This window comes from Geotrypetes seraphini, chromosome 6 (assembly GCF_902459505.1).
Source record: "Geotrypetes seraphini chromosome 6, aGeoSer1.1, whole genome shotgun sequence".
Lineage (NCBI taxonomy): Eukaryota > Metazoa > Chordata > Amphibia > Gymnophiona > Dermophiidae > Geotrypetes > Geotrypetes seraphini.
This window is the reverse complement of record NC_047089.1, coordinates 243,010,212-243,023,332: the sequence shown is the minus strand read 5'-3', so window position 1 is coordinate 243,023,332 and position 13,121 is coordinate 243,010,212. Positions and strand designations below refer to the sequence as shown.

Sequence of the window (13,121 nt, the reverse complement as noted above, 5' to 3'; positions counted from 1 at the left end):
CCCTCCAAAACTCCCCCAAACCCTATTATACCCCCCTGTCTACCTCCCCAATAGCCCTTATTGCTATACAGGCATTTCAAGGTTGATGTGAGATTCAGGCTCATTCATTTTTTTTCTGGTAGCATGCAGAGGGACCATAATTATGATCTTGAATGCCCAATTGGGCCTATCCATCGGACTTTGAGTCATGTGACCTGGTGGGGTTTGTTCTTGATAATCAAGTGGTTCCTCTTCTGACTGTCCTTCATGGATATAAATAGGTCAGTTATCTTAAGATTCATTAAGGTTCCAAAGTGAGCATCTTTAGCAAGGCGTCTACCACCAAGTAGGTGTAGTTAGGGATGAATTATGGGTGTGGTTTGACAGGTGCACTCATATAGGCCGAGAAAACTCTGGCCTTGAGGGTAGTGCGCCTAAAGATTCAACCTCTACTGGTGTTTAAGACTGCTTAGGCATTGCTAGGGGCACGTCTGTGAATTGCAAGTTTCCTGTAATCTGTGACTCTATGTATTGCACCTATATGTCATACTAGTAGGGTTTTAGAGGGCTTATAGTTTTCACCATAAATGTAGTGGTTAGAGTGGCTTATGGGCCTGGCTCCTCCTCTCTATTGTTCACTAGCCCCACCCACCTGTGTGATGCTCTGCTAAGCTTCCCTATTCTAGATGCTGCTGTTCTTGACACAGATATATACAGTAGACACCCGCAAATCTGCGGTTCGCGAATCACAGACTCAGTCATTCATGGTATTTTCTGACTGCCTCTTCCGGTCAGAAAATACAGGGAATGACTGAGTCCATGAATCAACCTTCTACACAGCCGATTCCTCCTCCTCCCCCCCCCCCCCCGTCAGCCAATCACCCTTCTGCACAGTCGATTCCTCTTCCTCTCCCCCTCCCACCGTCAGCCTTCTGCCCAGCCAAACCGCCTGCCAGCCTAAATATTGTTTTTTTTTAGTGCCCGCCGCTACCCCTGCAGCCTTCTCCCACCTCCGATCTGCTCCTAAACCGCATTCGTGGTTTTTCAAAATTCGCAGGTGCTCCTGGAACGGAACCCCTGTGAATTTGGGGGGAGTACTGTACTGTACTGCTTAATTTGGATGTTTGGGGGGGGGGGTAGAAGGGGATCTATGACTACTGAGGGAGTGTAGAGGGGTCATTACTTAATCCCTCCAGTGGTCACCTTTTTGGCACTTAGACACTTCTAGCCTAAAACGACCAAGCTCTGTCCAGGATGCCTTGCAAAAGGTTCGATTATAAGCCACGAGACATCCACTACTAAACCACCCCAAAGCCCACCCAAAACACGCCTCTAACACGCCCCTTTACTAATTCTGGAGGGTACGTCCTGCAAAACATCTTTTTTTTTTGCTTAGAAAATCAGCACGTGGGTGTTTCAGCCGTCATCTATAATGTTACTATGCCCTCATATATTAGGCTCTCCCTCTCATTCCTGTCATCCCTCTCTCCTTTCCCTTTCTTTTTTCCTTGTCTTTCCTGCCATCCCTTTCTTCTTTCATCTCTCTTTGTTTCTCCTTTCCAGCTCTCTTTGTCCTTGTAATTCATTCCTCCCATCCATTTTCATCTCTCTTTTCTTTTCCCTATGTACTTTCTCCTATCCCTCTCTCCTTTCTTCTCCTCTTTTCCACTTCTGCTTCTCCTCTCTCTTTCCTTATAATGTCTTTCCTCCCATCTCTCTAATCTCTGATATTCCTCCCATCCCTCTTTCCTATAAATCCTTCCTAACATCCCCTTCTTTCTTTTCTTCCCTTCCACTTCTCTCTCTCCTTTTCTCCTTGTAAATCATTCTTCTCCTCTCTCATTTCCTCACCATTTCTCTCTTATTCTTTTTGCCTATAAGTCCTTCCTCTCCTCTCTTTATTTTTCATCTCTCTCTCCTCCTCCTCTTTTCACCTCTTTCTATTAACAAATAATTCCTCTAAACTCTCTGTCATCTTTCTCTTTACTCCTGTCATTTCTTCCATCTCTCTCATTTCCTCTTCTCTATAAATCCTTTCTCCCATTCCTTTCTTCTTTCATCTTTCTCACTCCCCTTTTCCCTTTCCATCTAGCTCCTTATAAATCATTCCTCTTTTTCTTCTCCTGCTTTCAGACTCTCTTTTCTCTCGCAGATCTCCTGCCTCTCTCTCTCTCCCCCTTTCTTCTCCTCTCCTTATAATAAGTCCTTCCTCCCATCCCTCTCCACCTCCCCCCCCCCTTTCTCCTTGAACTCAGTCCTCCCTCCTCCCTCCCTGCCGCCGGGTGGGAGCTGCACGTACAATCGAGCCGTTCAGCAGCGGCGGCCACGGCGACAGCCGGGCGGGCGGAGCCCCCAAGACCTAGACAGAAAGAACGACGGTGGGGGGAGGGGGGAGGCGGGGCACCGGAGGGACATTCGGTTGCCCCGGGCAGATCGGGTGCGCGGCGGCGGCCAGACACTGTCTGCAGTGGGAACCTACAGCGGAGCCAGTGAAGGTAGGATCGGGGGGGGGGGGGGAATCCGGGTAAGCCCCCACTGTGTAGAAGAGGGGGAACAGTGGGCCAGTCCAGGGTAATATAGTCCAGGGTATGTAATATGCATAGATAATATCAGCCGGCTGTTAGCTAAGGACATTATAAGGCTGGAGATTGCTGAGTAAGATGTTAATATCGTATATGCATTATAATATTTATGGCACAGAAAGGGGGGGGGGGGTGCTGCGTCCAAGGCCAGTGGTGTCTGGGAATATGATGTCCAGATTGCATTCATGGCTGCTGCTTCTGGCTATTTTTCCCCCTTCTCCAGGTGTCTCTGGCTGTGGTCTCGGTTCTGATTTCACTGCTGTGCTGCCGCCCAGTCCGGACGATAGCACGCATGTCACATCGTTAGGCTGGGTCAGTTTGGGCCATTTGTTAAATCTGTGCGTTTTTCCCCCGATTTTTTAAACCTGTTTGGAAGATGAAGTGTGTGTGTGTGTGTGTGTGTGTGTGTGTGTGTGTGTGTGTGTCGGGGGGGGGGGGGTTAATAAGAACTTGGATTCTGTGGCAGAGACAGCAAGATAGTGGCTGTCTGCTAGAAGCAGATACCCTGCCTGTTCACCATGCCAATGATCTATTACTTTCCTACCAGGGGATGTGTTATCTTAATTATTGAAATATTGAAAAGGGCAGATGCGGAATGGAAAACAGGCCAGGTGTGTAAATTGCCTGCTGCTTTTCACATTAATAGCCCAGGACAAAGTCGCTTTGGGAGCACGCTGTGGTTCGGATCGGAGTGGTAACGCTGATTGGGTGGGTTTGTGGGCTTTTTTTTTTTAAACCATTGCTTTACTGGTTCTGAAGGAGATTTGCTGAATTAGGGCAAGATTCTCAAAACTTTAACGCCACCGCTAAACTGTTTTCCAGCGGTTTAGCCTGCACGCATTGTAGCGGCGGATCATCAAAATGGACTATCTCTGGCTTTAGCGAGGTTTCTAGCAGTCGCCGACAATGGCACGCAAATGGGGAAGGGGTAAAACATGAACCTTATGGACCTAGCGGATCTAAACCCGCACGTCCTTAAAAATCCGAGGTCCGCGCCACTTTTCAGGTCCGTGCCACTTTTTGGATCCGTCAGAGTTAAATTGTCATAGAGCTCTGTCAGAGACAGAGACTAAAAGTGGCACGGACCTGAAAAATGGTGCGGACCTCGGATTTTTAAGGACGTGCGGGTTTAGATCCGTAAGGTCCGTAAGGTCCGTGAGGTCCGCGTTTTACCCCTTCCCACGCAAATGTGCTCTCTGCCATTGACATGAGTCCCTCCGGCGGATTCTTAAAAATCGCTGAGGCATTTTTGAAGAGCGGCATCGGCTTTTGGCGACAAAATGCAGCAACTGGTTCGGGGGTGCCCTTACAGTGCCAGCACTTGTGTTTTGACTGTGGCTAATTTTTTTTTTTTTAATGTGTATCTAATATATTTTAAAGTGGAGGGTAGTAAAATCACGCTTCTTTTGAGTTTTTGGGAGAGACAGGCATGTTTTATGCGCGTGTGTTAAAAGCCAACGTTTCTTCTTGAGCGCGTGTGTTTCTGGCTGTGGGTCTTGATTAAAATTTACATTAAAAACAAATTACAAGATTTACCTGAATTATAGTAGTTTTTTTTTTTTAGAGAGAGAAATGCATGTTTTATGCACGATTGATAAAAGTCTCTCCTGCTGCCAGCGGGAGAATGTGTTTTTTTTTGGGGGGGGGGTTTGACAGCATTTTTTCTGCGCATGTGCCCATCACTGATGGGCACATGCAAATGTAGGAAATCTTCGTTGCTGTCCGCCGATCTTATTGGCACGCGCCATTTTCTGAGAATGTCTCGGGTTTTTAGATTCGGTATCGAAACGGCTGCGTTAGCAGACCGTCGCTTTGTAAGGCGGGTTTTTGAGAATCCTGGCCTTAGGGAGGCAGAATGCACCCTTGTTGGCTGGCAGTGAGAAAGGTTGACAGACCGTTGTTTTGTGTCTCAGCTGCAGAGGTCCCAAGAGCGGGGTTTAGGCACTGCCAAATGCGACCCGCAGGTGACGAGGGATGCTGCAGCCCGACCAGACAACATAACCGTGAAACATATCAATTGGCCATCACGATTTCTCGGAGAACTTTGTATAACAATAGGGGTTGAGGGGATGAGTGAAGCGAAGAGGTGGCTGATCGGAGAGAAAATCTTCAGCCTCGGTGAAGAAGTAAACAGAGCCTAGCGTTTGAACAGGAGTCATAAAATTAGAGAGGATGTCTGATTGTGAGTAATTGGCAGCTGTTATCTTGATTTGATTCGATTTTAATAACTCCACACGCTGCCAAGCACAGAAGTATTAAAACAGTTTACAGAACAAAGAAGCGCAAAGCAGGCCAGAAAATCAAATGGCGAAATATATGGCGGGTTGTGGCAGCGATGTCATTTCTTGTCTCATTTTGGATCCAAGCTGAGCCTTACTCAAAACATAAATGGACAGCTGTGTTTTATGTCACATATCAACAGTGGCCAGAGTTGCCAGAGGATGTGGTAAGAGCGGATAGCGTAGCTGGTTTTAAGAAAGGTTTGGACAAGTTCCTGGAGGAAAAGTCCAGAGTCTGTTATTGAGAAAGACAAGGGGGAAGCCACTGCTTGCCCTGGATTGGTAGCATGGAATGCTGCAACTCCTTGAGGTTCCGGAATCTTTTGTTACTCTTTGGAATTCCAGAATTTGCTATCTTAGGATTCTTAATGGAATGTTGCTACTCCTTGGGGTTCTGAAATCTTTTGTTACTCTTTGGGATTCCGGAATCTTGCTATTCTTTGGATTCTGTATGGAATGTTGCTACTCCTTGGGGGTTCCGGAATCTTTTGTTACTCTTTGGGATTCCGGAATCTTGCTATTCTTTGGATTCTGTATGGAATGTTGCTACTCCTTGGGGTTCCGGAATCTTTTGTTACTCTTTGGGATTCCGGAATCTTGCTATTCTTTGGATCCTGTATGGAATGTTGCTACTCCTTGGGGTTCCGGAATCTTTTGTTACTCTTTGGGATTCCGGAATCTTGCTATTCTTTGGATCCTGTATGGAATGTTGCTCCTCCTTGGGTTTTGGCCAAGTACTAGAGACCTGGATTGGCCACCGTGAGAACGGGCTACTGGGCTTGATGGACCATTGGTCTGACCCAGTAAGGCTATTCTTATGTTCTTATGCAAGTCCCCAAGCAGTGGCTTAGCAAGGGTGAGAGGTGCCCAGGGTGCTGTGTGCCCTCCCCTGCTCTTTCTCCAATTCCGCCTGCCACGTGTGCCCGTTCCTTTCCCCCGTATCTATATTTGAGGTTGTTGCTCACGGCAATCAACAACGTGCTCCTTGTGATCCCGTCGGTTCTCTTGCTGATGCCACTTCCTATTTACGGCCTACAGAAGTGACGTCAGTGGGAGAGACGACGGGGTCGCGAAGAGCGCATAGTTGACCACCGCGAACAGCAACTTCAACCAGAGGTACGGGGAAAAGGAAGGGGGGGGCGCACGCGTGGAGGGGAGGAATGTAAATAGGTAGCGGGGAAAAAGAGGAGGAGGGGCGCTGGGGCCCCTACCAACATGGCACCCAGGGCGGACTGTCCCCCCCTCACCCCCGTTACTATGCCACTGACCCAAAGACAGGACTAGAGAGAGATGCTGGGAGAGGTTTCTCCCCCATTAGAGCAGGGATGGGCAACTATGGTCCCCGAGGGCCACAATAGTCAGGTTTGCAAGATTTCCATAGTGAATATGCATGAGAATAATTTGCATGTACTACTTCCATTGGCTGAGGGGAGATATGGTTAAAGTCTACAAAATCCGGAGTGGAGTAGAACGGGTACAAGTGGATCGATTTTTCACTCCGTCAAAAATGACAAAGACTAGGGGACACTCGAAGAAGTTACAGGGAAATACTTTTAAAACCAATAGGAGGAAATTTTTTTTTTCACTCAGAGAATAGTTAAGCTCTGGAACACGTTGCCAGAGGTTGTGGTAAGAGCGGATAACATAGCTGGTTTTATGAAAAGTTTGGACAAGTTCCTGGAGGAAAAGTCCATAGTCTGTTATTAAGACATGAGGGAAGCCTCTGCTTGCAGCAGGAAATTGTCCAATCCTTTCTTGAACTCCAGTACCGTCCTATTACGTCCTCTGGAAGCGCATTCCAGGTGTCCACCACACGCTGGGTAAAGAAAAACTTCCTAGCATTTGTTTTGAATCTGTCCCCTTCCAATTTTTCCAAATGCCCTCTTGTTCTTTTATGTTTTGAAAGTTTGAAGAATCTGTCCCTCTCTACTCTCTCTATGCCCTTCATGATCTTGTAGGTCTCTATCATGTCTCCTCTGAGTCTCCGCTTTTCCAGGGAGAAGAGCCCCAGTCTCTCCAATCTTTCAGTGTATGAGAGGTTTTCCATGCCCTTAATCATTCGTGTCGCTCTCCTCTGGACCCTCTCAAGTATTGCCATATCCTTCTTAAGGTGCGGTGACCAATACTGAACACAGTACTCCAGGTGCGGGCGCACCATTGCCCGATACAACGGCAGGATGACTTCTCTCGTTCTGGTCGTGATACCCTTCTTAATAATACCCAACATTCTGTTTGCCTTCTTCGCGGCTGCTGCGCATTGTGCCGTTGACTTCGTTGTTGTGTCCACCAGTACATTCTGGAATGTTGCCACTATTTGGGTTTTGGCCAGGTACTAGGGGCCTGGTTTGGCCACTGTGCAAACCGGCTACTGGGCTTTATGAACCATTGGTCTGACCCAGTAAATAGATTTCATTCATATTCATTGCGGAAATCCTGAAAACTGACTGGGTGATGGCTGAGGTTGGACACTCCTACTTTAGAATTTAGCACTCTAACCCAGGGGTGAGCAACCTCTGTCCTTGAGAGCCGCAATCCAGTTGAATTGTCAGGATTTCCCCAATGAATATGCGTGGGCTCTTTTTCCATGCACTACCTCCATTATATTCAAATAGATCTCATGCATATTTAGTGAGGAAATCCTGAAAAGCCAACTTTGTTGTGCCCTCAAGGACCGAGGTTGCCCATACCTGCCCTAAACAGTTACTTATGCTGTATGTTATTTAAATCCAGGCCTATAGATTCAGTTTGATGTTTTAGGCTTGTCCAATTAGTCCCAAGCAGGGCCAGACCAGCCACTAGGCAAGGCTAGGTAGTCGCCTAGGGAAACAACTTCTGACGGGCAGAAAAAGAGCAGCTTCAGTCAATACAGAACAATAGATTCTGACCGCTATACAAGCTCAAAGAACCATCCGCATCTCTAATCTGCATTTTTTAAGGATGTTTGTAAGATCACGAATGTTGAGTGTTTTTTGGGTTTTTTAAAAATAATTTTTATTAGCGAATGCAACACAGAGTGTACAGAAATCCAACAGTACAAGGCCACAAGGTCCAAATAAAGGTAAGCACAGAACCGAACAGTAAAACGAACTGGCAATCACATAAAAGAACTAATGGAACGGACAAACGCCGTACCCTCCAGTCGCAATCTGCAAATGTTTTCATATAAAGAGCAAAAACAACCCCTCCAGACTACAGACACTCCATACAAACCACAACAGACACTCCACAAACACGCCAACACACTCACACAAACACTCACCCCCACGTCGAACTGCACCGAAGGCCCCTAAACAGGAGGAAAGATAGAAAGAGAAAAGAGAGAGAAGAAAGAGAAAAAAGAGAAAGGGAAACCAGAAAAACAGCAAAAATAGAAAAGGGTAATAGCTAAAAGAGAAAAAATGTAATCAAGAGAGATCGTCCACCTGTGCCCCCGAGTCCCCGGGACACAGTAACAAGGCCGCTTTCCAAAGCCCCACATAACATCGATGGTCAATCCTCCCCCTGCTGGGAGTTCGGTGAATTTCAAAGTGGGCTACTTGGGCAACCCGATGAAGCCAATGATTAAAGGAAGCCACCTGATCAGACACCCAATATTGCAAGAGGAGTTTTTTCGCCAGGAGGAGGGCTAAAGTTGAGGGGTCTTCAGGTGAGGGGCCTGAAAGTTTAATTGAGGCTAGGGATTCACACCTGGACTTCTTTCCGAGATGGCAGCACTGTGCATCATTCTGTGAATGGCCCGGGCTTCTTTTCCGGGGTAACATAGAAACATAGAAATAGACGGCAGATAAGGGCCACGGCCCATCCAGTCTGCCCACCGCAATGACCCTTCCCCACCTAACTCAGTGAATAGATCCCACGTATCTATCCCATTTGGCCTTAAAATCAGGCACGCTGCTGGCCTCAGTGACCTGAAGTGGAAGATTATTCCAGCGATCAACCACTCTCTCAGTGAAAAAGAATTTCCTGGTGTCACTGTGCAGTTTCCCTCCCCTGATTTTCCACGGGTGCCCCCTGGTTGCCGTGGGACCCATGAGAAGGAAGATATCTTCTTCCACTTCGATGCGACCCGTGAGATACTTGAACGTCTCGATCATGTCTCCCCTCTCTCTGCGTTCCTCGAGTGAGTAGAGCTGTAACTTATCCAGCCTTTCCTCGTAAGGGAGATCCTTGAGACCCGCGATCATCCGGGTTGCCATTCTCTGCACCGACTCTAGTCTCAGCACATCTTTTCGGTAATGCGGCCTCCAAAATTGCACACAGTACTCCAGGTGTGGTCTCACCATGGATCTATACAATGGCATAATGACTTCAGGCTTACGGCTGACGAAACTCCTGCGTATGCAACCTATGATTTGCCTTGCTTTGGAGGAAGCTTGCTCCACTTGATTGGCAGCCTTCATGTCCTCACTGACGATCACCCCTAGGTCACGCTCTGCTTCAGTTCTTGTTAGGATCTCGCCGTTTAGGGTGTAAGTCTTGCATGGATTATGGCTGCCTAGGTGCATGACTTTGTATTTTTTGGCATTGAAGCTGAGTTGCCAGGACCTAGACCAGCGCTCCAGTAGTAGTAGGTCGTGCATCATGTTGTCGGGCATTGAGTTTTTGTCTGTTGTACTCTTGGCCACTACATTGCTTAGTTTGGCGTCATCAGCGAATAATGTTATTTTACCTCGGAGACCTTCTGCCAAGTCTCTTATGTAGATGTTGAACAGGATCGGGCCCAGGACGGAGCCCTGTGGCACTCCACTGATCACCTCCGTCGTTTCGGAGGGGGTACCATTCACCATTACCCTCTGAAGCCTACCCTCAAGCCAGTTCCCAATCCATTTCGTCAGCGTGTCGCCCAATCCTATAGATGGGTGGCTAGGAACTCCGGGCCATTGTTCACTGGCCACACTTCGTGGACAGAGTTTGGGCCTAGGATAATATAATAATAATAATAACTTTATTCTTCTATACCGCCATAGTCAGATGACTTCTAGGCGGTTCACATCGAAGAGGGCTGGACAACCAGCGAATTACAGAAAGTAAATGGTGAAGGAATAGACAGAAGAAAAATATAAATTTAGTGAGGCTTCTGATTAGGAGATGAATCGGTCAAACAGCACGGTTTTAATTGGAATTGGTAGCAAGTATACAAAAGAAGAAATTAGTCCCTGACAGCTGTGAATGAAGGCTTATTTATTTATTTTATGATTTATAAACCACTTATATCTTAAATGGTTTACATTCAGGTACTTTATTATATTTCCCTATCTATCCTGGTGGTCTTAAACTCTAGGGGATTAAGTGACTTGCCCAGGGTCACAAGGAGCAGTTTGGGTTTGAACCCACAACCTCAGGGTGCTGAGGCTGTAGCTTGAACCACCGCGCCACTCTAGAAATCAAGATGTAGTAAAAGTGAGCCAAGTATAGGACAATCCAGCCATTGTGACATCACTGATGAGGTTGGCTCTTATTGGTGAATGAGGCATTATGATGTCACAATACCAGCTCTGGTAATCAGAGGTCAAAACTTTTCATACTAGTTATTTGTTTATTCAATTTTCTACACTATTCTCCCCAGGGAGCTCAGAGAAGTTACATGAATTTATTCAGGTCCTCAAGCATTGTTCCCTGTGTGTCCTGGTGGGCTCAAACTCTCTAGTGTACCTGGGGCAATGAGGGGATTGAGTGACTTGCCCAGGGTCACAAGGAGCAGCGAGGGATTTGAACCCACAACCTCAGGGTGCTGAGGCTGTAGCGCTAACCACTGCACCACACACGCCCCTTATGATGCTCGATCCCACCCTGGTTCTTTCTGAGCTAGAAGCACAGACACTGCCAGATCACAAAAAAAAGAAAGAAAATTAGAGATTTTGAATTTTGAGCTGTTTATGCCTTTTTGGAGAATGGAGATGTCTGGCTGACAGTTTGGCAAAATTAAGCATGCATGGAAATGTGTTTTTCTTTGAGTATTTCTTTCAAAGGAGGCATTCTGAGCATAGCAGGAAATTAAATGGATTGGATAACATTTTTGTAAAACTGCCTTGTCTGTCACTTGGACTTGTGTGTTATGTACCCTACAAAGAAAATATAACAATTTCAAATGATTTTTTAAAAATGAAAAGGTGTTTAATTATTTGCTGATTCTACTTATGCAACACTTACCCCTCCCCTTTTTTTTTTTTTTTTTTTTTACAAAACCATAGCGTGTTTTTTAACGCCGGCCATGGTGGTAACAGCTCTGATGCTCATAGAATTCCTATGAGCGTTGGAAATATTGCTCCTGTGGCTGGTGCTAAAACCTATGCTATGGTTTTGTAAAAGGGGGGAAGGTTGTTTTATTTATTCTATACCATTCTCCCAGGGGAACTTGGAATGGTTTACATGCATTTTTTCCTGTCTGTCCTGGTGGGCTCACAATTTATCTAATGTACCTGGGGCAATGGGGGGATTGAGTGACTTGCCCAGGGTCACAAGGAACAGCATGGGCTTGAACCCACAACCTCAGGGTGCTGAGGCTGTAGCTTTAACCACTGCGCCACTCTAGAAATCAAAATGTAGTAAAAGGAAGCCAAGTATAGGACAATCCAGCCATTGTGACATCACTGATGAGGTTGGCTCTTATTGGTGGAATGAGGCATTGTGACATCACAGTATCAGCTCTTGTTACCAGTGACAGAAACTTTTCACACTGTTTATTCAATTTTCTCTACTGTTCTCCCAGGGGAGCTCAGAATGGTTTATATGAATTTATTCAGGTACTCAAGCATTTTTCCCTGTCTCTCCTGGTGAGCTCACAATCTTATCTAATGTACCTGGGGCAATGGGGGGATTAAGTGACCTGCCCAGGGTCACAAGGAACAGCATGGGCTTGAACCCACAACCTCAGAGTGCTGAGGCTGTAGCTTTAACCACTGCACCACTCTGGAAATCAAAATGTAGCAAAAGTGAGCTAAGTATAGGACAATCAAGCCATTGTGACATCACTGATAAGGTTGGCTCGTATTGGTGGAGTGAGGCATTGTGACATCACAGTATCAGCTCTTGTTACCAGTGACAGAAACTTTTCACACTGTTTATTCAATTTTCTCTACTGTTCTCCCAGGGGAGCTCAGAATGGTTTATATGAATTTATTCAGGTACTCAAGCATTTTTCTCTGTCTCTCCTGGTAGGCTCACAATATATCTATTGTACCTGGGGCAATGGGTGGATTAAGTGACCTGCCCAGGGTCACAAGGAGCAGTGTTTGAACCCACAACCTCAGGATGCTGAGGCTGTAGCTTTAACCACTGCACCACTCTGGAAATCAAAATGTAGCAAAAGTGAGCTAAGTATAGGACAATCATTGTGACATCACTGATGAGGTTGGCTCTTAGGCATTGGTGGAATGAGGCATTATGATGTCACAATACCAGCTCTTATCAGAGGCTCTAGGGGAGTGGCTAAACAGCTTCTGAAACAATGTAATAGCAACATTCTTAACTGGTAACATTTATTTATTTGTTCAGTTTTCTCTACTGTTCTCCCAGGGGAGCTCAGAATTGTTTACATGAATTTATTCAGGTACTCAAGCATTTTTCCTGTCTGTCCTGGTGAGCTCACAATCTTATCTAATGTACCTGGGGCAATGGGGGGATTAAGTGACTTGCCCAGGGTCACAAGAAGTTGTGTGGATTTGAACCCAGAACCTCAGGGTGCTGAGGCTGTAGCTTTAACCACTGCGCCACACTACACTGTCTAAGCTTATAGACAAAAGGCGTGTGCTGTTCATTTTTACCTTCGACGTGAATAATTCTCCTTTGTGCTGACTGCAGCATCATCACCTTTTAAAGTTACACTCCTCATGTATCTTCTGGCAGGGCTAATATCTGTGTTGAGAAGGGTTCCTTCCTGTTCTGTGTCAAGGTATATCTGGTGCCGTGTATCATATTTTTCAGGATCAGCGATAGGAACAGAGGATGACGGCCTGTTCCAAACATTTTCTTGGTGAAAGGAAGATTTCTGTATAATGTAATATCTCCTTCAGATACATTCTCCAGTCCAGTTGGAAGATTTTATCAAAGAGAAACCTTTGTTGAAAGTTTAATTTCTAATACTGAGTTTACTTTTGGAGGATGATGTATAATATATATATAAATGCCATTTGCCTGTTCCTAGATAGTAGACAGATAGATTTGATGTTTTAGTTTAAAATACTGGCGATCAGCGATAATGTGGACTAGGACACGGTTGATTAATTGCCTTATATGTTTTGTTGTTCCTTATATGGAATTTGCATTTTTGTGGTCATTCGTG

At 45.9% G+C, this 13,121-nt stretch overlaps 1 protein-coding gene across 1 annotated transcript in view; it reads left to right on the top strand.

Moving 5' to 3' along the window:
* The first annotated feature begins 2,052 nt into the window (after nt 1-2,052).
* The window catches only part of RAI2 (retinoic acid induced 2), a 77,180-nt gene continuing 66,111 nt past the window's right edge, over nt 2,053-13,121 (top strand). Inside the window, exon 1 of the mRNA XM_033947656.1 lies at nt 2,053-2,474. The gene's annotated coding sequence lies outside the window, so the exon portion shown is untranslated. The remainder of the gene's footprint in view (nt 2,475-13,121) is intronic.